This window comes from Hibiscus syriacus, unplaced genomic scaffold, assembly GCF_006381635.1.
Source record: "Hibiscus syriacus cultivar Baekdansim isolate YM2019G1 unplaced genomic scaffold, ASM638163v2 tig00110733_pilon, whole genome shotgun sequence".
NCBI lineage: Eukaryota > Viridiplantae > Streptophyta > Magnoliopsida > Malvales > Malvaceae > Hibiscus > Hibiscus syriacus.
Window position 1 is genome coordinate 1,081,205 of NW_024062845.1, and position 26,910 is coordinate 1,108,114.

Below are 26,910 nucleotides of genomic sequence, written 5' to 3' on the forward strand. Positions count from 1 at the left end.
CCTGGGCCTCGAAGAAGCAGAAAATAGTGTCTTGTTCAACCATGGAAGCAGAATACCATAGTGTTACAGAAGTTGTTGCTGAGGTAACATGTAATCTTTGTCTAAAGCCGTTGGATGGACCTATCATTTGGTATGACAATACAAGTGCAGTTGCTATAACTGCTAATCCAGTGTATCATGCAAAATCAAAGCATGCTGATCTTGTATTCATTTTGTTAGGGAGAAGAATGCAGCAGGTCAGCTTCGAGTGAGTTATGTGCCTGCTGGGTTTCAGCTTGATGATGGCTTCACTAAGCCCTTGGAAAAAGCAACATTTCAAGTGTTCTGAGAGAAGGTTCATGTTCAACCATGCTAAAAAGGATGAGAAAAAGAAAGAGGGGAGAATGTTAGTTAATAATGTTCATAATGCATTGAGTGTGTGTGAAGTTAACAACGTTCATTTAATGTTCATAGTGCATTGCGTGTATATGAAGGTTTTGCTACAAGTTGCAGAGAGTTTTCTGTTATAAAATGGTTCAACTGTTATGCAAGTTGATGCAATTTGTTATGGTTGTTAGCTAGGTGATTAGGATCTATAAAAAGGCAATGTACACTGTATAATTTGAGATTAATGAAATGCATTCTTGCTTTACTCTAAAAGTTTGTTATTCAACATACACTCGACACCACAAGAGGCAACCACTTATGGTGAGAAGAAAGAATCAAGTAATAAATTTTGATTGCTGTAGTAATGAAAAAATAGGGGATAATTGATGGAAACCGAGAAAGAAAGAAAAGAAAGCACAAAGAAACATGGAAGAAGCCTTTCAACTTTGATGACAGTGGTGTTGATTATATTCTTGTTATTTAACTTAATTGTTGTGATTTAACATATGTTAATTTTGTTAAAATTTTAGTAAGTTATTAAATTAGTTTGGTGGTTGAGTTTTTAGTTTTGTTTCTTAAAGGTCTTTGGTTCAAATTTCATGGAAAGTTTCTTTTTTTTCATAAACAAAACGACGTCATTTTGGGTTTTTTTAACACTAAAATAGTCACGCCAAAACAACATCTTTTTATGAGGCAACCACATTAACAACGTCACAACGCACAATTGTCTTATCATCGTCTCATTAAGTCATTAACGGCAGAATGACATAATTACACTTAAAAATAAAACTCAATGTCTACATTGTCTTTTTTCAACCGCTTTTGGCTCTTGAATTCTTAACGTACACCCCACATTTTTTTAATTTATACGAGATAAGCATAAGATATTATATATTCAAAGATAATTTTTAAACATTTAACATTAAATGTTTAAACATCTGATATTTCTAGTGGTCGAACCCGTGTTTCTGATTCATGTAAACGGTTCTGATAATTTAAAGATTAGTACAAATTTAAATTTATTTGGAATTATTTTAATTTGAGTTAGCATGTTTAAATAAAAAATTTGATTGTTTAAAATTAATTTATTTTTAAATTTAAATCAATTTTAAATCTATTAATTTGTTATTATAAAATTAGATTAGAATATGTAAATTTAAAATTAGAGTTGTAAATGAGACGATATAAATAGTAAGTTATTAAAATTTATTCGGTTAAAATTCAATCAACGTTCCATTTAAATAAACTTTACTTGAGTTCAAATTAGACTCAAATTGTTAGCTAGTCAAATCAAATTACTTGATACATTATTTGAAATAGAGGTGATCAAAACTCGACTTGACTCGAAAAATTGATTTTTTCGACTCGATTCGACTCGAAAAAACTCTACTCGAATTGACTTCGAGTTGCAATTTCATAAACTCGACTCGAAAAATTTTCAAGTTCAAATCGAGTTGTAAAATGCAACTCGTGTAACTCGAACTTTTAGTAATTAGTGCATTTTTTTTCAAGTTTGAGTCAAGTCCTTGGACTTTGTATAATATATGAATGTTACATATGAAAAAAATTTGTAAAACATAATTGTATTGTATATATGGTTATAAAAACTCACTTAAATTGGAACCAAATAATATTATAAGTATTCACAATTAAATTTAAACAAAAACTCAAAAAATCGACTCAACTTGACTCGACTCGAATTTTATAAACTAGATTCGGATCGAAAAAATTTCAAGTCAACTCTGAGTTGTAAAATAGGACTCGTAAACTCGAATAACTCGAAATTTTTTTACTCGACTCGACTTGACTCGATCGAACACTCACCCCTAATTTGAAAAGTTCATGAACAACTAGAAAAATACTGTATAAATTTTTATTTTTCAAATTAAATTATTAATAATATTAACATTTATATTTTATTTTTAAAAAAATTTGCAATATAAGGATTTCATAGTTTCATGTTCAAGATCGAGTTCGAGCTGAAAATATTTTGAGTTTAAGTTTTTTTTAGTTTGAGTTAAGTTTCAAGTTTTGATTTTAAGTCTACCTCAACAATTCTCAAAGTTACTAGTTTACAATTACGTCCCTAATCAAAATTCGTGATTGGAAAGGAACAATAGCAAAAGTTACGACGAAGGTGTGAAAAAAATGCAAATGTAAGCAGAAGAATTTAACTGAAAAAGAAAATAAATTGAACCTACTCTTACATTTTTCTTTCTGAAACTAGAAAAAAATGGTTAAAAGTTTCCATGAGACGGGAAAAGCAAAATAAAAAATAGAAATTTAATTGAGTTGTTTATGGCGGTGAAGGTTGAGAGGTGGGATCGGCCGATGAGGGAATATAATGACCCACACGACAACCTTGAAGCATGAACACAATATCCGACATTGTTGGCCGATCAACAGGATCCGGAGCCGTGCAAAGTAACCCAACTTTGATTCCCAGCAGGAATTCTTCCCATTCCGACGATTCAGGGTCAAGTTCAAGCAGCCCCGGTTCCAAAAGTTCTATGATTTGGCCTCTCTGCAGCTGCTTCTTCACCCATTTGACAATGTTTTCATCGTCCCTGAACATAATTGCTCTCTTCCCTGTCAGTAGTTCGAGCATCACAATGCCAAAGCTGTACACATCTGACTCTTTGCTGGCAACTGCCTCGGGGGATACATACCCCAATGTACCAACCGGAATTGAAGTCGATGCTTCGGTCTGAGTTGTGATTGCGAAGCGATCCAATCCGAAATCTGATAGATGTGCTTCGAAATCGGCGTCGAATAACACGTTTTGGGGCTTGACATCTCCGTGGACCGTGTTGGATGTATGTAGAAAGGCTAGACCACGGACAATGCCTAGAGCTATTAGGTGGCGCATTGGCCAATTTAGGACATGACCATCTTGGTGGGATGCTTCTTGGAGGAGCGTTGCAAGGCTTCCATTCGGCATGTAATCGTATACCAGCAGCCTTAAGTCCGGTGGCCCTGTGTAGTAGCCACGGAGAACGGTTAAGTTCCGGTGCTTCAATTTGCTTAAATATTCAGCTTCTTTCCTAAACATATTTTCCTCTAGGGACCCATCTGGCAGGATGCGAATAGAGAGCACCATTCCGTCATTGTAACAAGCTTTGAAAACTAAACCATACCGGCTTCTGCTAAGCACGTTCTCTTCAGCAAATTGCCTAGTTGCTTCAATCGTTTCTTCTAGTGTGATCTTATTGTTGAACATAACAAGCATTGGCCGCCCATTGTAGGTGCTGCCACAGCTTCCGGAACTAGCCCTTGGGGGGCTCCTTTTCTTCTCCCCGGTGGCTGCCTTAAGCTTCTTGCGCCATCTCAATAGACTGAAGAATGAGAAACAACAACATAATGACGAGAGACAAGCAGCACATACTATCACAACAATCAACACAATGAACTTTTTCCTCCTGCTCTTCTTAGTTGCATCCTCACACCTTCGATCCAATGGCTCTCCACATAAGTCTCGGTTTTCTGCGAATGCGGATGGATTGTCAAATCTAGAACCCAAAGTAACTGGAATCTCTCTTGTTAGGCCATTCCTTGAGACATTGAAGTAGACCAATGCTGAAACAAGACCGAGATCAGAAGGAATCCATCCACTCAAGTTATTTGAAGAAAGATCAAGCACGGTGAGATTAGATAACTTGGAAAGAGAATCTGGTATGCTTCCGGAAAGCTGATTAGCATCAAGAAGCAAAGCAGTCAGTGATGAGCATTTGGAAATTTCATCCGGGATTTCTCCTGTTAAGTTGTTACCACCCAAATCTAGCACATTCAACTGCGGAAGGCGAGAGAGATCGGTAGGAATGTGACCTGTCAAAGAATTTGATTTGAGCTCGAGAATTTCAAGCTCAGTGCAGTTGCCAAGCTCAGGAGGGATCACCCCAGTTAGGTGATTATCAGACAATGAAAGAGCATCTAATAAATGAAGAAAGCCGAACCCTGCAGGAGGGATCACCCGAATATGAATTGGAACTAAGATTCACATGATGCAAACTCATCAAACTACCAAACCCTGCAGGAACCTCCCCGGATAACATATTTTCTTGAAAAGCAATCACTTGAAGATTCGGTAAACCCGAAAGCTCAATCGGCAACTCACCAGAGAGGTTCTGTTTGCTTAAATCAAGCGTAGCTAGCTTGAACAAATTGCCCAAACTTGCTGGAATCTTTCCTGAAAACCAATTAGCACTTAGATTCAAAGCGACAATCCTACTCAAGTTCCCAATGCTTGGAGGAATCTCACCATAAAACTTGTTCCCACTTAAGTCCAACGTGCTCAAATTGCTCAATCCCATTATCTCCTCCTTCAAGCTTCCAGTCAAGTTATTATGTGCCAAATCCAATTCTTCGAGCTCGATAAGATTACGAAAACTCGCCGGAAACGAACCTGAAAACAGGTTTCTCCCCAGAGACAACACTTTTAAACCAGTCATGTAACCTAAAAAAGCATGAATTTCACCAGAAAACCGATTTCCTTCAAGATCAAGAACACGCAATGAACCACATTGCTTAATCTCAATGGGAACCACACCAGAAAAAGAGTTATTAGCCATTTTCAGCTCCTCCAATCTGGAGAAATTCCCCGCCTGAACAGGAATCTCACCTGAAAACAAATTGCCAGAAACATCCAACATTGTTAACGTTGTTACACGAATTAGCCATGAGGGAAAGACCCCACCAATCCGATTCTCAGAAAGATCCAAAACCTGTACAACACTGTAACATTTCTCTGATTCAGGACCAACAAGATGAGTAAACAAATTAAACCCCAACTGAACAATCCAAATGGAAGGCGGATAAACAGTGACATTACAGAACAAAGAAACCGGAACAGTTCCTGAGAGATTGTTATGAGAAAGTGAAACAACTTGAAGCATTGGAAGAGCTCCAATGGCTGCTGGGATAACCCCCAATAAGCAAATTTCCCTCAGCACTAAAATGAATAAGTGAAGAGCAATTGGCTAAAGCAGAAGGTAATGTCCCTTCTAAAACATTGTAATCAAGCCAGAGAGATTGAAGCTGTTGAAGTTCGCCAAAACTAGCAGGAATCTAACGGAAAACCGGTTATATGAGAGATTAATGAGTTGAAGCTGTGATAAATTAGCAACGCTTGTAGGAACTGAACCAGAAAATGAGTTGGAAGAAAGATCAAGATACTTGATATTTTGTGGGAGATCCCCTGAGATTTCACCGGATAGATCGTTTTGAGCTAAATTTAAAATGGTTAAATCAGTGAGATTACGTATCCCGGAGGATAGTGTCCCGGAGAGTGAGTTGTACTGCAAGAAAACAGACCGTAGAAGCTTGCATTGCGACAGAGTGGACGGTATGCTGCCATTGAAGGAGTTTGAACGGAGGCTGACTTTGGTAAGAAACTTGAGGTCAGAGAGACGGTCAGTGAGTCGTCCACTAAGTTGAAAGCTGAGGGAGACGAAGCCCGGTGACTCGGTTGTTGGAACATGCAACTCCATGCCAGTCGCACGGAACCGCAGGTGTTGATGGATCCCACCCATTTAAAGCTCCAAGCGGGTCATAAAGATTGAGCCCGGAATCTTATCTTTGCACTGTTGTTGCAATCTTTCATTCTGTTTCTCATGAATCGATTTTAGTAGGTGATTATGTAGTCTCCTTTTTATGGAATTTCAAGATTTATTTACCCATTTAGCAAAACCTGGTTGTATCAAATAGGAAGGTTCAGAACTAAGCATATTCAACTTTGTTCTTTATTTTTTCATGGTTCATGAGACGCCTTTTAAAAGTCTTTTGACCCTTTCATTGAGTTCTCTCTTCTTTTGACATTTTGCTGTTGTCTTTTTGCTGCAAGATTTCTGATTACATCCCCCACCACCTTACTTTTAGCCTTTCTCTTTTCTCTGTTTGATTCAAAGGTCAAGATGATAAAATGGGATTGGCATATTATGGAGAAAAAGGAACAGCACCGGCATGCTTTTCAACTGGAATAGGAAGGCAAGTACCTAAAGTGTCCAAGTTACATGTAATTTGAGAAGAAGGAACAAAAGCATGCTAAGCCCACCATACAAAAGGCTATCACCACAGTGGGCCACATCCTTTAAATTCCCCCAGTCCCAGTAATAGAATGGTGGAAAAGTAGCCTAGTAATATAATGTGGGCAATATAAGAACATTTTGGTGGCAAATTTGAATTAATTTACGTTTAGGAGGGAGCTGGTCTAAAGCCTAATGGCTAGGCTACATTAGGTTTAGAAAACTTTACATGGAAAAAAACATCATGTATCCCATAATTTAGTTTATTCATATATTCACTTTTCACATGTGATTAAGATTTAAATACCAACGTTTGTAAGTCTATTAAGTAATTTTAGTGATAAAAAAGAATGGTTTTTTAGAAAGTCTAGATTCAAGTAGTTACGTTCGTTATACGTTATTAATAATTAAATAAAATTATAAGCAAATACTATCGTACAATCATCTTAAACTTAAAAAAAACACTAACATTTTCCTTTTTATAAAAAAAAAGTATGATGTGCTGTTGTGTTCATATTTTTTTCCATGTGCGCCTGTGGGATTTACCACTATCTGCCACATAAATGACTAGGTTTTATTCTTCCTGATGAAATTATGACACTGGCCAGTGAATGAAATTGGCCCGGACTATACCAGCATTGAAGGTTATAACCAGCTGCACTAAAAGCTGATTAAAGCCTTACACAATAAATTTGCAGTGGTGGATCAACAGCCACACTTAATGAAACTTGTTTCTACTATTCCATACTATTCCATCACATAAAGAGAGCTATTACATTATATATTGGGATGCAAATAATTATTTAAAATGTTAGATAAATTATTTATGAACCGTTCGTATACATTTGTTTATGTTTGATTATTAAGCTAAATAAATTAGTATGGACAATATTTTTATGTTCATTTAATAAACAAACCAACACAAACATATGTTTGATTCGTTTATGTTCACAAACGAGCTCATTTGAATTATCGACTCGTTTATAAGCATGTTTACTTGATTCTTCTTTCTGTTACTTTTTTACATTTTAAATATTGGTGAAGGTAGAGAATAAATTGAACACATAGTGAAATTAAGAGTTCAAACTATGAAGTCCAAGGAGCTAAAGGACTAATGGTGTAATTTCACCATTTTGGTGAACATATTGACGAACGCTAAATGAACATACTGTCAAACATTTTTCGTGAACGTTAAACAAACATGTTTGCAAATGTTATATGAACATGTTTGCGTAACGCTAAACGAACTGAACACGAACATCTTAAAAATTAATCAAATGAGCACGAACATGATATAAAAAATTTAGATGAACACAAAACAAACATGAACACTTTAAAAAATAAACAAATGATTATGAACACGACCTTATTAATTGAAGTACAGTTCATTTATAACCTTAATTATATATACCCTTTTGTATTTTGAAGGAAGGGAAAGGAATGGAATCTTTAAAGTTAACAATGACTGATTAGGCCCATTGATGTGCTTGGCCTTCTTATTGATGACTACTTGATATTCAGTATGACTAACAACACAAATATTACATCTCTCATTTATAGTCTTAGACGATTTCCACACCCTTGCATTACACTACAATCAGAATAAGTGATAACCGTCGTTTTGCTATCAAAATAATTCATGGTTTCTTAATAAATAAAAATGAAAATGTAGTATAGAGAAGCAGTGTCGATCCACAAGGACTGTGGTGTTTCTGATTTAATAAAACTCTTTCTTGATTTTAAAAGAATTCCAGATGAAGTTGAAAATATATATTAAAATAAAAAAAATAATAATATAATAATAAATAGTAATAGTAATAAATATAAAAGGAGGATTTTTTTAAGCTGTGGTTAAAATAAAAAATAAGAATTAAATAAAAGAAAAAAAATAATTAAATAAACAAATTAAAGAGTTAAGATAAAGAGAACTTATTATGGAAACAGCCTCAGACTTCAGCTTCGCCTCAAATTCCTCGGATCATCGAAACAAATTTTTACTTCAAGATTCACGTAAGCTTACAAGAACAATTCTTCGCTGCCAACTCAGATTGTGTCGTTTCAACAACAATTGATTCCGATCTCAGTTTCCTCTTAGCAAACAATTTTGCTAAGTGTGTTCTCAGGAAGTTGAATATGCTTCAATAAGCAAATCCTTCTTAAAACATTAACCACAACAATATCCGGATCAATGTCGAAATAGTTTTGATTTGAAAAGTAAGCTTCAGAAAACAGAGAGAAAATCTGAAGCGATTTAAGTACCTTACATTCTCCACGTTTGGATTGAGCATTCGCTTTAGTCTTCGGCTTGAAAGAAAAGTAGCTAAGCATAACCAAAGTCATCTTAGCCTAATAGAAAAGTGCAAAAATAGAGAGAACTAGATAGAAAAAGAAGATTTTTCTCAAATGAGAGATATAGTTCTAGGCTCACCCTTAGAGGTATTAGCCTTCAAAATCTTAAAAACAAGCTAAAACATCTTAAATCCTAATTAAAACACTTAAAAACTATTTAAACTAAAATATTAAAAAAAATATAATATTCTAAATCCTAATTAAAATACTAAAACATATTTAAACTAAAATACAAAGATAAAGATAAATAAAAATATCCTAAAACTTAATTAAAATACTAAAAACTTATTTAAACTAAAATACAAAGATAAAATAAATGTTTAAAAAATATATCCTAAATTGAGTTAATCCGAATTCTAGCCAGCTTTGATTCCGAAAATAAAAAATCTGTAGAATTATGTCCTTTTTGTTCAATTTCCATAACCTTACGTCTTGTACAGAAAATGAATTAAAATGAACAAATAAGCCACAAAATCAATGATTAAAAGAGTTACAATCAAGCAAAGACATAACCAAGAAAATTTAAAGTAGGCAAGATATCTCAATTAATTGCCAACTTCAATGAAACATTACTCAATACCTCACAACGATTCACACATATCCGCTCAAAGTGTTTGGGGTAAATGGAACCGCTCAAACCGAAACTAACCAAAATATTACCATAGGCTTGAAATCCAATCAAGTCTCCACCACGAAAAATGAACATAATGCAATAATCAAGGGGTCTTTAAACAAGGTGTAACGGGGCTTAGGTTAGGGTAGGGAAAGGCCGAAAAGAAAGATTTAAAATACCGAAACAAGAGATCAAAATAATTAAGAACAATCCACGAATTAACATGAAGCACAATGAAGAACAAAACAAGGAAAAAGAATAGATGAAAGACAATTGAAGTGATCGATTTTTTTCCTTCCCTTTTTTTTCGAACAAAGGGTCTTTTTTTCTGTTCGATACAGTGAACAACTTGTTTTTTTTGAAACATTGATTTTTTTTTCTGGAACAACAATGATACAAGATCTCAAGTATCGGTAAGGGTGTGAAAAGAGAGGAAAAAAAAGGCTTCGGGTTTAATTATGAGGTGTAAAAACAAAGAAAGGGAAATAGGTTCAAATGTGGTTCACTAGTGGATATATAAATTGGTAGGTTTTTTGGGAAAAGTGTGTTTATCCTAGGTGCCCCTATCACATTAAAACATTACGTTCAACACGTAGTCTCGATATGCATTGTGATTACAAGTTCTAGAATATCCTAATTAGTTCAGCACACACAAGTCAAACAATGAGCAAGAAAAAAAAATGTATGCTCGTTAGGCTCAAATCTCACAATAAAAGTTTATATGCATTGAGTCAAGTTCATTTCTATTGACAAAAGCATGAAATATCAATACTCAACAAAAAATTCACTAGCTATATCAATCACCAATCATGCAAATTAAATTCGATTAAAAACATGGTCATAATCCAAAAGGAAGCAAGAGCATAAAGCGAAATTCAAGACTAGCAACCAACGATTACAACATATCAACATCAGAATAACTCATTTTCAAACGATTAAACAAGTCAATAAAAAATTGACACATGTTTATCCTTCCCCACTCACTTATTCCGTTTTGTCCCAAAACGTATATCAAATTTTAAAAAAAAAAGAGGAAAAAAAAAAGAATACTCCCCAATCTAGTGGCGATCACGGCCACGTCGAGACCATCTGTTGTAGAGTAGATTGTCCGATGATGCACTGTTCTGTTTGGACTTTTCTGCACAGTTCGAACCAAATCTGTATTTTTTTTCTGCACTGTTTTTTTTTTTGCACTGCATTGTTTGAATTTACTGTGTATTTTTCTGCACTGTTCGAACCAAATTAGTTTTTTCTGCACTATTCTGTTCGAATTTTTCTGCACAATTCGAACCAAGTCAGTTTTTCTGCACTATTTTTTTCGTTAAATATTCGATCGGAATTCAGATCTGTTCAGAAAAAATAAATTAATCAAAATAAAATAAATAGAATGAAGTAAAGTTCGTTAAAAAAATAAAAAATTAAAACGAAAATAAAAACAAATGAAAACAAAAATATAACGAAATGGGTTACCTCCCATCAAGCGCTTTTATTTAACATCGTTAGCTCGACGACCTAATTTTTCAAAGCGTGGGTTCCTCTAAATTGATTTCTTTGATTAGACCAACCGGAGCATTTTCATAATATGGCTTCATTTGAGTTTTCCTGTAAAAATTTAAATTTGAAGTTAAATAATAAAACCTTTTGACCGACAAAAATTTAAAAGAAATCTATACGTGAAATTCTTTTGTTTTTTCTTTAAATATCCGAGCATTATCATAGGCATTTCTTCGGATTTCCTCAAGTTCTTGAATGTGTAATTTCCGAGCTTCACCAATTGCATCCATATCCATGTTACATTGTTTAACGGCCCAATAAGCTCGATGTTCTAACTCGACCGGTAAATGGCATGGTTTACCGAAAACAAGCTGGTATGGTGATATCCTAATGGGACCTTTATAAGCAGTTCGATATGCCCAAAGTGCATCGGTTAATTTTAAACTCCAATCATTTCGGTCTGGTTAACATTTCTCAAGAATGTTTTAATTTCTCGATTGATACTTCTGCCTCCATTGTTTGTGGATGGTAAGCGGTAGCAATTTTGAGTTACTCTAAATTTCTTCATTAGCGACTCGATTACTCGGTTGATGAAATGTGTTCCTCTATCGCTTATTATAGCCCGTGGCGTGCCAAACCTGGAAAAAAATTTCAAAAAATTAACTGTAGTTTTAGCATCATTATTCCGAGTGGCTTTAGCTTCCACCATTTAGAACATAATCAACAGCTAAATAATATAAGTATTTCCAATGACAAAGTAAAAGGACCCATATAGTCGATTCCCCAAACAAAAAATTCACAAACTTGTAAGAATTAAGTGGCATTTCATTCCTACGACTTAAATTACCTGTACGTTGACTCTTTCACAAGTTTACAAAATAGATAGAATCCCGAAAGAGTTAGGCCAATAGAAACGCATTCAAATTTTATGAGATGTACGTTTGGCCTAAAATGACCACCGCAAGAGTAAGAATGACAAAATTAAAATTGAGTTTACTCACTTCGGCAATACATCGTCGAATTACTTGATCCGAGCAGTGCTTCCATAATAAGGATCGTCCCAATATAGTATCGGGATTCTCGCTTAATTCGATGATTTCATCTTATCAAATCTAATGGTAACTTACTGTGGCCAATAATTAACCATGTCTGCAAACCATGGAGTTATGCTTTGCGCCACCATAGTTTTCTTCAGGAAATTCTTCTCTAAGTGGGGTTCGGATGTGGAAGGGGAATTCGACTCAAGTGATCTGCTACAAGATTTTGCATCCCTTTTGTCTTAATTTCCAAGTTAAATTCCTGTAAAAGCAGGATCCACGGATAAGCCTTGGTTTTGCTTCCTTTTTGCTAATCAAATACCTTATAGTTGCATGATCAGAAAAAAGTAATTTTAGTACCAAGCAAATATAATCTAAGTTTTTCTAAAGCAATAATTATAGCAAAAAGTTCTTTTTCCGTTGTCGAATAATTTTTCTGAGTCGAGTCCAAAGTTCGGGACACGTATGCTATGACATGTGGCTTTTTCCCTATTTTTTGGCCGAGAACAACTTTAACGATTGTGTCCGATGCGTCACACATAAGTTCAAATGGATGATTCCAATATGGCGGCTAAACAATTGGAGATGAAATAAGCTTTTCCTTTAATGAATCGAAAGACTCTTTGCATTTTGAATTAAAGTCAAAGTCTTGATCCTTTGAAGTAGTTGCATAAAGGTTGTGCTATCTTCGATAAGTCCTTAATAAACCTACGGTAAAATCCTGCATGGTCAAGAAAAGAACGAATTTCCCTCACAGTTGTGGGGTAAGGAAGTGAGCGTATAACATCTGTTTTAGCTTTATCAACCGCAATCCCTTTCGAGGAAACAATATGACTAAAACTAACCTTTATCAACCATAAAATGACATTTTTAATTCAAACAAGGTTATATTCTAAGCATTTTTAAGCACATTAGTTAAATTATCAAGACATTATTAAAAGAGTTACCATAAACCGTGAAATCATCCATAAAGACTTCAATGCCCTTCTCCACATAGTCGGAAAATATACTTAGCATGCATCTTTGGAAGGTGGCTGGTGCGTTACAAAGACCAAAGGGCATTCTTCTATATGCAAATGTACCGAAGGAACACATAAAAGTCATTTTTTTCTTGATCCTCTGGCGCCACTGGGATTTGGAAAAAACCTGAAAAACCATCAAGACAACAATAATGAGTTTTCCCAGCTAATCTTTCAATCATTGATCTATAAAGGAAGAGGAAAATGATCTTTTCGAGTAAGAGAGTTCAACTTCCTGTAATCAATAAAAACTCGCCATCCATTTGAACTCTTGTTGGCACTAACTCCCCTTCTTGATTTTCGACCACTGTGACTCCCGTTTTCTTGGGAACCACATGAATTGGACTTACCCAATTACCATCCGAAATTGGATAGATTATATCATCGTCAAGGAGTTTCTGAATTTCTTTATTTACTATTTCCATCATTAGTGGATTTAATCGACGTTGTCCTTCACGTGATGGCTTTGCTCCTTCTTCGACTTTGATCTTATGCATGCAAGTCGAGGGACTTAATCCTTTAATGTCGGCAATGGTCCATCTTATGGCTTTTTTGGGGCGCAATATCGCTACCAAAGCTTCTTCTTCTCCTTGGATAATTACTGAGATGATCACTGGTAAAGTTAATTTTCGCCCAAAAAGAATTTCAAATGCTCCGGTAATTGCTTCATCTACCTCAGGTGCCTGCAAAACAGAAGGTAAAATTTAGTTTAGAGGAATATAAGATAAATCAGAATTGATTGAATTAATATTTCAAACTCCCTTTCATCTTCGTGGCAAAGTTTAGGATCCTAAAAAGATCATAAGAAAATTAGAAATATTCATCAATTAAAGGATCTATAATATCAACAAAATTAATTCTTCAACATGATAGGCATTTCATTGCTTGTAAATCAAATTCAATATCTCACCATCACTCCATTATTAGTACCACTTATAACATCGATCTTGTATGTGTTGTGCTTAGAAGGGTCAGCCTAAGAGTACCTCGGGAAGAATCTGACCTATCATGTTCCATGTTAATGACATAGAAATGCAGGAAGAATAATACATCGACCTTTACCAAGACGTTTTCTATTACTCCCACTGGATAGATCATAGATCGATCAGCAACTGTATGGTTATTCTTTCCTTCAAAGCTCGTTAGTAATCATTTTATATATAGAAAATGGCATAACATTAATTGAAGCTCCTAAGTCACACATTGCACGTTTAATTTGAAATACCTATTTTACAAGGTATAGCGAACATACCTTGATCCTTCATCTTTGGTGGGAGTTTTGATGAAAAATACAGAAACATGTTCCAAAATTTACTTTTTGTCCCATTAATTTCCTCTTATAATGCAAAGTTCTTTAAAAACGAGCATACCTTGGTACTTGCGAATTACTTCAAGAGAGGTATGTTGACTTGAACTTTTTGGAAAACTCTAAGATCTCCTTTCTTCTCTTTATCACGCTTCATCAACCTTGATGGGAAGAGTGGTGGCGTGATTTCATGAGAAGAAAGAGAAGGATGTGAGTCAGACGTACCTTGTATTTCTGAAGGTGGCATTCCTCTTGTTCTTTGATGTGCGTCTTTTCTGCTGGAACTTGGGTGAGATACTTTTCCACTTCTGAGTGTGATGGCACTAACATTCTCTCGGATTAACTCCGTTGAGAAGGTAATTTTCCTTATGATTCAATTTCATAGTTGAGCTAGTCGGCTTACTTGATTATCTAACTCTTGAAGATGGTTTCGTTAGGTTTTGGAATTTTCTTGGGATGCAATGAACTTTTCTTGTGAAATGCTAACTTTCCTGTGAGTTACTCCAATGATGAGTTTTGCGTTTGTTGTTGAGGAGGAGGCCTTTGTTGATAAGTTGGTCTCTGATTTGTCGCATAGCTGAATTTTGGGTGGTCTCGCCATCCTGAATTGTAAGTATTACTGTATGGGTTGTATTGTTTGTGGAGGACTTGAAAGTTCCCTACTGCATTGATTTCTGCATTGCCTCTTCTGTATCGGGCAGAATCCGTCGGATGGTATAGCTTTGTGCATATTCCATATGCTTGTTGCTCCAGATTTTCCTGCAACAAGTGAATAACTACTTCAGTTAATTTATCTAATTATTTTCAGGGAAAATGTACTTATCTCGTGAACCGTCGGCTGGGTTCACTCGAAAACTGTTGAGAGTGGCTGCCATGGTTGAAATCAATTCCCTTGCTGTTGTTGGGGTCATGTTAACTAATGTCCTCCACTGGCGGCATCCACCATTTTCATCTCCATTGGTAAAAGATTCATAAAAAGAAGTAAAGTTTGCTCACTTAATCAATTAATCGTGTTGCGGACACGTGCGCAAAGCTTTTTAATCGCTCCCAAGTTAAAGATTTCTTCGCTCTTTGCTGAATAGAAAGAATGCTCCTTCGCAACTCACTTGCTTTAGCCGCTGGAAAGAACCTGTTAAGAAAAATTCAATTCATGTCAGCCCATGAATTAACTGAGGTAAATAAAATAACCAATCTTTAGCCAAGTCAGATAAAGAGAAACGGAAAGCTCTCAATTTAATTTGATCCTCGATAACTCCCTGTGGTTTCATGCTAGTGCAAATCATGTGGAATTCCAACAAATGTTTCTACGGATCTTCAATGGGAAAGCCGTGGAAAGTGGGAAGAAATGAAGAGGTCTTTAATTGAAACGGAGTCCCGCCACTAGGAAAATTAATGCATAATGGCGTCTGAGTGACAAGAGTTGTGGCTAGCTCTTGGATCGTTTGTTATTCTTCTGCCATCGGGATGTTGTATGCGTCTGCTTCAGAGTCTGTCTCTGGAATTGATTCTGCTTTTGAACTTTGCTCTTGTTCTTCTTGTATTTTCTCTTTTCTCGAAGCGTTTGTGCGTGGATTCTTCGTGCTCGTGCTTCGATCTCTGGATCTAGATCTACTAATTCACCTGTGTTACTTCTAGTCATAAATCAAAAACTAGAAAAATAAATCAGTCCTTGTCGTTAGTCCCCGGCAACGGCGTCAATTTGATAACCGTCGTTTTGCTATCAAAATAATTCCTGGCTTTTTAATAAATAAAAATAAAAATGTAGTATAGAGAAACATGGTTGATCCACAGGGACTGTGGTGTTTCTGATTTAATAAAACTCTTTCTTGATTTTAGAAAAAGATAGAATTCCGGATGAAGTTGAAAAGATATATTAAAATAAAATAAATAAAAAAAAGAAAAAATATAATAATAATATTAATAGTAATAAATATAAAATGGGATTTTTTTAAGTTGGTTAAAATAAAAATAAGAATTAAAAAGAAAAAAATAATTAAATAAACAATTTAAAGAGATTAAGATAAAGAGAAACTTATTGTGAAAGCAGCCTCAGACTTCAGCTTCGCCTCAAATTCCTCGGATCATCGAAACGAATTTTTACTTCAAGATTCATGTAAGCTTACAAGAACAATTATTCGCTGCCAACTCGGATTGTGTCGTTTCAACAACAACTGATTCCGATCTCAGTTTCCTCTTAGCAAACAATTTTGCTAAATGTGTTCTCGGGAAATTGAATATGCTTCAATAAGCAAATCCTTTCAAACATTAACCATAACAATATCCGGACCAATGTCGAAATAGTTTTGATTTGAAAAGTAAGCTTCAGAAAACAGAGAGAAAATCCGAAGCGATTTAAGTACCTTACAATTCTCACGTTTGGAATTGAGTCTTCGCTTTAGTCTTCGGCTTGAAAGAAAATTAGCTAAGCATAGCCAAAGTCATACTTAACATAATAGAAAAGTATGCGAAAAATAGAGATAAAGCTAGAGAAAAAGAAGATTTATTCTCAAATGAGAGTATATGTTTCTAGGCTCATCCTTAGAGGGTATTTATAGCCTTCAAAATCCTAAAAACAAGCTAAAATATCTTAAATCCTAATTAAAACACTTAAAACTATTTAAACTAAAATACTAAAAAAATAATATAATATTCTAAAACTTAATTAAAATACTAAAAACCTATTTAAACTAAAATACAAAGATAAATTATAATGTTTAAAATATTATCCTAAATTTGAGTTTAATCCAAATCTGAATTCCAGTCAGCTTTGATTCCGAAAATAAAAAATCTGCAGAATTGTGTCCTTTTCGTGCAATTTCCATAATCTTACGTCCTGTACAGAAAATGAATTAAAATGAACAAATAAACCACAAAAATCAATGATTAAAGAATAATTTAAAAGTAAAATATTAACTAAATTAAACACTTATCATTCAGTAAATTCAAAATCTGCAAAGAACTTAAATTATCATATACAACTCCTACAAGATAGACATTACACTGCATTTCAAACTGCAGTTTCTCTTGTTTGTGCACTTCCCTGGTGTGAAGTTGAGCCCGAACATTTCTTTAAAACTTTTATCTGGGTCTACAAAGCCAACCAGCTTTGCAACAATGGCAGCACTCTCAGCAATGTGGTGCATGTCTTTACTGTCAATCCACAGGCGGTGAGCCAACTGCAACCTCCTATGTTTCATATTCAAACCGACCCCGCATTTGAGGAACAGGCTCTTTCTTTCTGCTTTCGAGAGTCTCTTGCTCATCTGCTGACTCAGCATACGCCTCTCTCGACTTAGAGCTTTCGAACTGTTTAGAACATATTCGTAGAGATAATTAAGTTGTTCCGAGTTACATGCATGTTAACAATGCACAAAAAAAAAAGATTCTATGAACTTGTAGTTGGATACAATATGCAAATATGCATACCATGAAGCAGGGGTAAGCATTCGCCCGTTTTCGATCGTTTGATTACCATGGGAAAATACATTGTTAAGGAAGGATAGCCTTCGATGTTTGACCTTCATGTATATATAATCGTTTTGATCTCCCTTAAATAGCATAAAAAAGTATGTCCTGTGTATCAGTGACATTGCAAGCATGCCAAAGTTCAATGATCTCTCTTTGAAGCCTCTTAAATTCCGAAGACCAAGCAGTGGAGTCCCAATAAGTATCTGGAATTGGGTCCAAGCCAATGTCTTTAACACTTCCATGTAAAACAGGCTTCATCACCTGTACATGGCATGCGTGAACAATATCATATACAGAATGTAATTTTAAACATTTTTTAATAGGCACCCTTAATTATTAATGTTTAAGGATAAAGATAATGGCTAATATTAGCATGGATGTCTCGTTTTGATCATCTAAACGGGTTGATAAAATAAATCAAACACTCACCTCTTGATCAGCAAGTTCCTTCTCATGCTTAAGACTAGACATTTCTTCAGTAGCACTTGTCAAAGAACTTGGAGATCCATTTCTTGATATCTGGGCCTTAAGCTCATATGCAGTAGCATTTGTCAAAGAACTCTTTTTCTCCAGGATTTTCTTTGTTAAGAACTTTTCGCAGATCCTCAACCTCAGACCGAGCAAGGTCTATTTGCCGAGTCAGTATGCTCACCTCTTTCTTTAGCTGCATGAAGCATATAGGAAAAGTGAATTATATCCAATAGCCAGGTTGATAAAACGATTCAAAGCGTGATGCACGATTGAGAAGAGCAAATTCGCACTTTAATTATCCTGAATAATTCATCACCTTTTCAATCTCAAGGTCTTTCTCTCTCATCAACAAAGCAGAATCGAAGGAAATAGAAGCTGTTCCTGCTTTTTTCAATTCATTATCTAATCTAGCCAATTCCCTTTGCAACTGCTTCACTAATGCTTTATCGGACAAGACCACATTGACTTGTGCATTGGTAGTCACTTCTTTAGCACAACTTGCAAACAAGAGGGTGTTTCTCGACTGTTCAACATGGCTTCGTGCTGGACTCATTGTATAAATTATAGCAGTTCTAGCATTGCCTCCTAGGGAGGACTGAAGAATACGGGTCAACTTCAAATGTCGGAAAGGAATGTTCCCATTTATTCCCTTGCTGCAATCACATAAAAATTTATACGAAGACATGGCAATTAATTTTTGTTTCATCATTGAGGTTCAATAAATACTATATACACTAAAACGGGTAACACTAAGGAAAGGTAAACCATAATCCAAGTTCGCAGACAGCAGGCACATGCATGCAGATGGAAAAAAAGGAAAGCGCAGAGTGATTACTTGCCATTTTGGATCAATTTTGTGAAAATAATCAGTTAAATCAACCTGATATGATTGAACTTGATCATCTATAGGGTCGAACAGAAGGACAGAAATCGATGAAATTTACCAGTTTTCCATAAAACATAATTTATCAAAAAGCTAACCTCAGCTTACGGATAACAGTTCCAAGTGTTAATAAACTGCGATTTATTTGACGACCTTCTTTCAACCTTGCACCAGTTGATAATGTCTAAGATGCACGCTCACTTCCAGAGAGATCAACAAAACTCTAGACAGAACGGAATGAGAACGTCAGTTGCTTTTCCGGTATCTGTCAACCAATAAATCTTTGACAGAAAAGACATATTGTTTCATACCACAGTGGCTGCAAGCATGCTCGATTTGTCATTGCCTAAAAACTCTCGGGCAGAACTTTCTACCATCTGATGAGACGCATATGGGCATATGATTTTTTCAGAAGAGGTCAATAATAAAATAAAAATTAATATCATATTATTTTGTAAATGAGGTGAACAATATATCAAAGTTTTGCAATGAAACACAAAGCATGCCACTCTCAAAATTTGATGGGATCTAGAGCTTGCTTCATTCAGAGAAGTCTCTCCTATTTGTCTTTCAGCTGCCAAAGTGCATCGAGAGTCGAGATGCTTAACTCTGCAGTCACGAGCTATCAAAAGGAAGACTGACTAAGATAATTCTTACCTTCACACACAGATAGAAGCTCTTTAAAGTGATTCCAGTCCCGCAGAGTTTCTTCCGTGAGTTTCTCAACAACTGTCCCTCTCTATCAAATCCACCGATGTCAGTAAAATAGTCCAAAGATTACCGGTTCCTCGTAAAAGAAAAAAGGATGTAACTCACTTCAGGACCATCTAGAAGTCTAAGTTGAGTGCTGTCTGCACTAAGGAGATCCCTGACCGATTCATTGTAAATCTCCATAGCAGAAAACTTCAGGATAAACTCTCTTTCCTTGTGCTGCAGGGAAGTACAGCTTGTATTCTTGTCAGAGGGAAATACAAGGAAAAGCATACCCACATGCAAACAAACAAGAACCATTGTGTCTTCATTACCCTCTGTATGTAGTCATATATATCTGCCATTGCATACTCGGTAATTCCAATCATCGTATACGTCTTTCCGCTGCTTGTTTGCCCATAAGCAAAAACACTTGCTGAAAAATTAGTTTATATCAGGAAATAAAAGAAGGCAAGAGCCTTAAAAGAAGTATCCAAAAGGAAACGAAATGATAAGCACTCACAGTTTATACCACCGACAACTGAAAGAGCAACTTCCTTTTCTCCTGCATCATACACTTGCCTATGGGGGCAATCGGAGCTAAAAACCCTGTCTAATATTCACAAGCCAACCAGCGATTTGAAAAGAAAATAAATCAGAAGACTATAAGTTATCGACGCCAACTTTGTACACGAGAACTTCTAAAACAAATACAGCCAAATTGGTGTAGAAATTGCTTGAAACCTTAAAGGGGAGATATAATCATTAGTGACAAATCTGAAGAAAATTGCTTCTTTTTCTCAATCCTAATCTTTCATTTTGAGAGTTGGGGTTACTCAAGAGCTTCTGCAGTAAAATTGTCCACAGAAGACCATATGACATTAAATTCAACATTATCAAACTGCAGAAATTTGGTTCCAATGCAAGTTAATAAGGACTAAGGACAGGCTGAGTTAAGCAACAAATTTACATAAACTGAAAATCTAAACACTTTACCAAATGTATAAGCAGTTGGGTGTATGGATCTCTCGGAAACAGACACTGTACTCCTATATATGATAGTGTTATCATTGATGCATTCCCAGTCTGATGCATCATGCCTAACGATCTCCTTGTCGCTGAGAGGCCGAAGTCAAACCGAAACCAAAATTCTCTCATGACATCCTTCTGGCTCGTGCATTTGCTCCTCTCCACCATTCACCCCCATCTCTCAGCTTCACACTCCAAAATATGCTAAAACTAATACCATGGAATAGAAAATTCAGCACAATGAGACAGCCATCAATGCCTCTTTTACTTTAGCTCCCCGCCACATATTCTACTGAGCCATCAGTGTCTGCAATCAACAGACTAATCATGGGTCAGTGCTAAATATCACAAAATTTTCTCAGTAATTTTCTAAACCTAGAAACCAAACCACCCATTTCTTTATCTGGTTCCGAAGAAATCAATGTAAACACAATATACCCTCTATAGCTGGCCGCAGCAATAATTCTGTAAGTCAATAAACATAAAGTCATTTACTTAATTTGGGTTTTGATCTAATTAATACATGCCTTAGGACTTTTGTGAGATGGTCCCTGTATCCAGGGCGTTATTATTTAAAACATGTATATTTTTTTTAAGAATAACCCCTTAGCAGATTTGTTAGAAGAATACCCTCAAAGTGCACACGTAGGATTAACTTGTGTCCCACGAGACTCATGGCAAGTCTTCACCTTCTACAAGGCGCAAGGAACATCCTATCTGGACGAACTTTTCAAAGGCAAAAAATTTATTATTGGTATTTAATACCTCGCATTTCACGTAAAGTGAGGTTCTCAAAAAATTGAACCGTCCCGAGAAATTTATCGTAAGTGGTATTCAAGGTACATTGCGTCTTTCGAGAAGCGAGGTTGTAGCACAAATCACATGTGATGATAGGCATGTTCGGGGGGCGGGGTGCACGTTCGGGTATTTAATCTCAAAATTTTGATAATTTATAAGATTATAGGAGTATTATTCAAAATTTTCTTTCAGTTGAAGCCAATATGGAGACATACGAGATATCGCAAGCGGGTTAAAAATTGGGTTTAAAATGGTTCCAAAGCTTGTTTTGTGTATGAAGGAAATGTTAAAATGGTTTGGTAGGCATATTCGAGGGTTTTTTATGGTAGTTAATCTGAAAAATTGCATAATTTATAAGAGTACAGGTGTGGTAATGTAACTTATTTTTCGATTAAGAGTAATATCAACACATACGAGACATTGTAATAGGGGTAAAAATTGCGTTAAAAATGGTTTTAAAGCTTTTTTTTTTCAAATGAAGAATATGCTAACAAATTAATCGAGATTAGTGCGTGATCGATTAGGATATTTGTTCTTCGAGTGTCCAGGATTCCTACAAATACTACAAAGCTTCGGCTGTCATGTTCTTTCTCGATGGTTGACAAAATCTTCGTCACAGTAAATCCTCATTGAACGTCGATAACCCCTTTTTTTGGTGTTGTAGTGCGAAATCTGGAAGTATTGTAGGTTCATCATCAACCGCATCTGGATCCCTTTCGTTTCCAACCAGAGGAAACTCGTACCTATACACATTGAATATGGTTTCCAGTAAGTACACGTCATCAACGAATTGCACTTAGTCAATTCATACATAAGAACAAGCGGCAATGACATGTGGACACGGATATTTGAATGTTTGGAATACTCCGCAATCGTATGTTCTGTCACGTAGATTGATGACGTATGCATTGTGTTTTATGCTTCGAATGGTCTAGAATATTCTGAAACAAAAATTTATTTTGTTCGCGAGAGACGCATGTCGCACTAGTTGCATTTGAGTGATGCAGAAAGGTTTGCAAATTTCAATAGAGGTCTGGGTTGATTTTGTGACCACCTGCAATCCATTCAGTTGTTTGTCTTCCAAGGTTGCAAACAGTTGCCAAACAATAATATGTCTCTTTGACAATAGAAGTGATAGGCAAATATCGTACTCCCTTCAATGATGAATTGATTACCTCAACCAAGAAAATATCGCACTCCCTTCAATGATGAATTGATTACATCAACCAAGTTCGTTGTCATGTGACCATATCGTATGCCCCCATCAAATGACTGAAGCCATTTCTTCCTCGGGATTTTAGTAAGGTAGTTGTAGCCTTCATGATTCTTGTGTCTCAGTTCTTCAAACAACTATTTAACCTCGCGTGCGGAATGTGAGTCACCTACCCATTGAAAATGCAACATTTAATTATAAATAATAAATGACAAGATATCTAAATGCAAATAAATTGAAAAACATACTCTTTTGAAGCACCATTACACGCTCATTTTCGTTCCTAAATTTCTACAAATAATTTACGGTAATATGGCATAAATAGTACCATTATAAATATGGGGAGGCTTCCAAGACGGTCCCATATGCTCGATTGTGTATCTAATCCTTGCGCCTCTGTTAGAAATAAGACATATCCCAGTAGGATGCTCTCGCAAAACATGTGATAGAACATATATGTGCAAGTAGTTAAAGAAGAATTCGCAAGTACCTATATCTTCCTTTTTGACTATTGCGAATACGATGGGAATTATTTTCCTATTATTGTTTTGTGCCACTGCCAACAACATTATTTGTGTGTATCTGTCGTACAACCAAGTCTCATCGATCTGAGCCATCGGTTTACAATGCCAAAATGAATTAACACATTGCAAAAATATCCAAAATAGTTGTGAAATTGGCACACACCTTGTATAACACGATCCACTACAAGAAATTTAGATTGTTTCAACAAAATTATTTATCACTAAAAGTATTAAATTTGTCACGATATATGAACTCTGTAATTACATCCATTAGACTTGTGGACCCATTCATCCATATACTTGTATGCGTCTGTTTTTTCACATTCGACGTAACCGAGTGACGTATATTTTAATTTTTAATTACAGCCACAACGAGTTCTTTTTTCTAAATGTAATTCCAATATAGATCTCACCATCACCATGTTCGTTGTATTGATCAACCTGCGAGAATTTCAGAAAGTCCAAAGCATTTAAAGGTTCCATCTAAACTATTGTCAAGTGGGATAGTGGATGGTAATAAGAAACAAGAGGCACGATATGTGGAATGTTATCATCAAATGCTCCCTATGGCATGTCAAGGTCCTCTAATTCTTCATTGAAGAGGCTCACCTCTTCACCATTTGGGTTGATCTCCCTTAATGCTTCTTCATCAAAAGTATCCCCATCAAACTGGAATAATTCAGCATTGTCGACTACGGGGACATCAAGAGTAGCACATGTACATCTATCATGAGACCACTCACGAACTATACTATGAAGATCAAAGTCGAAAACAACAACACAAGAATGTCTCCCATAGGTTACATATTGAGTATGTTAGTGGTTCTAACGATGTCGGTAATCGATACTTCAACGTGATCAGTTTTCCCCAGGACTATGTGGAACAACATTATTGACTATTTTCATCAACTTCTTATAAGTTAATTTCTTCGGCAAGGTTATCATCACAATATGTGTAGACTGAGAGACGATGGCAAGATATTCATGACATATAATTCTGCCATCATAGTATACCAAAGCAGTAATAGTTTATCTCCTTAAGATGTTTTGAAAATATATATGACCAGGCAAAGAGAAGGCCAAAATATGCACAAAATGACAATTCCTTCAAACTATGTAATTATCAAGAAGCGTCAAATAAACTTACGAGTAAGATTGAGCTTGTTGATCAATTTCCTTCTTTGCTTTAACCTTGTGTGTGTAGTTTGTTTCTTTACCACTATTTGATTGAAATATGAATTGGAATGAAAGTCTTTTTTTTAGTAAAATAGCTTGTTGACGAGATGTGGAAGGGACTTGGGCAACCTGTAGATAATATTCCTGATGTAGAAGGAACCTGCTTTTTGCAAAGTGTGAGTTCTAGTTATTCCTGAAGTGGCAATGCTAATTTGACATGGTTGTTTGACGTGTATCTCACGTTATGCATAACAAGAGTTGCTCAAATATTCCTAACTCCCAGTAGTAGATATTCCCGACTATTTGCCTATTTAAATTCCTCTTGTTTCACCAAACCAAACCAAACCAAACCAAACCAACCATCTCCGTTAAATCTATTCGAAAAACTTCTAGTTAAAAAATGTATTCTCTTTTGGTTTCATTTAAATTTCCTTTGCATACTTCTCGAAACAATTCTGCATTTTTTTCCTTTGCATTTTGTACCCAGAGTACCAAAGATAGTGTTAAGGCATCTCTTGATGGCATCTAGATTTCTGTTTGGGCCTTTTGAGAAACTTCTTCCTCCATGAATTAGGTCCAAGCGAACACCCTTCGAGAAACAAATATCTATTTCTCATTTCCCCTCCTGTGCGATAAAATTTAAAATGTTCAAATTGCTTAAGTTATTTACAGAAATCACTTAAGTTATTTACAATTTCCCATATGTGTTCACATTAGTTTCAATTGAAATAGAAGTTGCAAAACTACATTTGTAACCTCAAACATTTTCAAAAATGTTTCGTTTAACATCCCAGATTACTCAACGAAAATTTCTATGAACCCATTTAATAATAATGTCATTATATTTTTACAATTAAGGCCTTGCGTTGTACGAAAAGCAAGTTGCAAAACTACGTTTGTAACCTCAAACATTTTCACAGATGTTTTGTTTAACATCCCATATTACTCAACGAAAATTTCTATCAACCTATTTAATAATAGTGTCATTATATTTTTACAATTAGGAACTCACATTGTACGAAAAACGAGACGTATCTCGCGTCGTATGGAACGCAAATTCCTTTTGAACCGTTAGATTTTATTCAATTTAATGCATCGCGCCTTTCCAATTGATACATTGCGTCATAGGAAAAGCAAAGTCCATCAAATCCTCACTTCGGGACTGGTGCGAGGCTTGTTATAAATGGGGGCCTATTTTGGAAGGTTTCTTAAACCGATTTCAAAGCAAAATTCCAAAAAAATATTTTGTAATATTGTCGAATTCCATAGAGATGTCTTAACAAAAATTCTACTTCATGTTGCTTCTAACCCCATCCTCGATTTCGTCAATGCGCAGTTGAGTTGCAAGAGTTTTCTTGAAGCTGCTGATCAAAATTACATTTTCCAGAACGTTTCCATGAAGAATATTAGCATCATGCTGTGGGATCAACATGAGAAGGTTATTCACTAAAGATACCTTCATACTAACAATCCTGAAGCTTTATACAGAGAGGGCATGTTTAATTTTTTTAGTGGAACTAATTCGAACGTCAACCTACATTGTTTGAAGTAAGCAGCCGATAGAGCTCACATTCTTGCCATATATGTCTATGGCCTTATTCTAGTTTGTTCTGGTGGCGAATCGAGGGATGAAGGACTTCGAATCGTGAGAGCTCTTGATCTCATGAAAATAAAATTACTACATCTTCGTCCAGAGATAAATCTTTCTTTACATTTACAGTTGTCGTATCACCACCACATTGCCTTCCCAGAACAAATCGAAGACTGCAACTGTCCTACCAATTGTGTGCTTAATTTAGACCTCTTACGTTGGCACTAACATTATGACAATCTATGTACTTTTTATGCTTCTTGTTTTTGGAACCATGAAGCAAGTTTGTTTCGTCAAGTTGTACATGACTCTCATGCTCTCTATTATTAGTGTTTATTTATATAACAATCTACTTTTTAGAAATGTTATTGCTCTGAATATTATGTAATCAAAATATAACGTACAAATTTTGTATAATGTAGAAGTTATGTAATTTTTTAAATTAAATACTATTTAATAAAAAATGATTAAATCTAACACTAAAATCAAAATTATTAAATTTAATTTGAAAAAGCACAACATGCCTCGCTTCTTGGAAGATGCGAGGTACCTTGAATACCACTCACGATAAATTTCTCAGGACGGTTCAATTTCTTAAGAACCTCGCTTTACGCGAAACATGAGGTATTAAATGCCAATATTAATTTTTTCCCTCTGAAAAGTTCATTCAGGTAAGACGTTCCTCGCGCCTTGTAGAAGGCGAGGACATGCCACGCATATCGTGGGACACGTTAGTCTTACGTGTTCACTTTAATCCCACGATTTAGTCCTACGTGTGCACTTTAAAGGTATTCTATATGCTAAAGAGGTTATTCTTAAAAAAATAATAAATGAAGGTTTCTAATATAATAACGCCTGTATAC

General features: G+C 35.4%; 2 pseudogenes; both read right to left on the reverse strand.

The window, feature by feature from the left end:
• Nucleotides 1–2,617: 2,617 nt before the first annotated feature.
• Nucleotides 2,618–6,042, reverse strand: LOC120139246 (annotated as a pseudogene).
• A 1,864-nt stretch (nucleotides 6,043–7,906) lies between these two features.
• On the reverse strand, nucleotides 7,907–21,164 carry LOC120139247 (annotated as a pseudogene).
• Nucleotides 21,165–26,910: the final 5,746 nt, after the last annotated feature.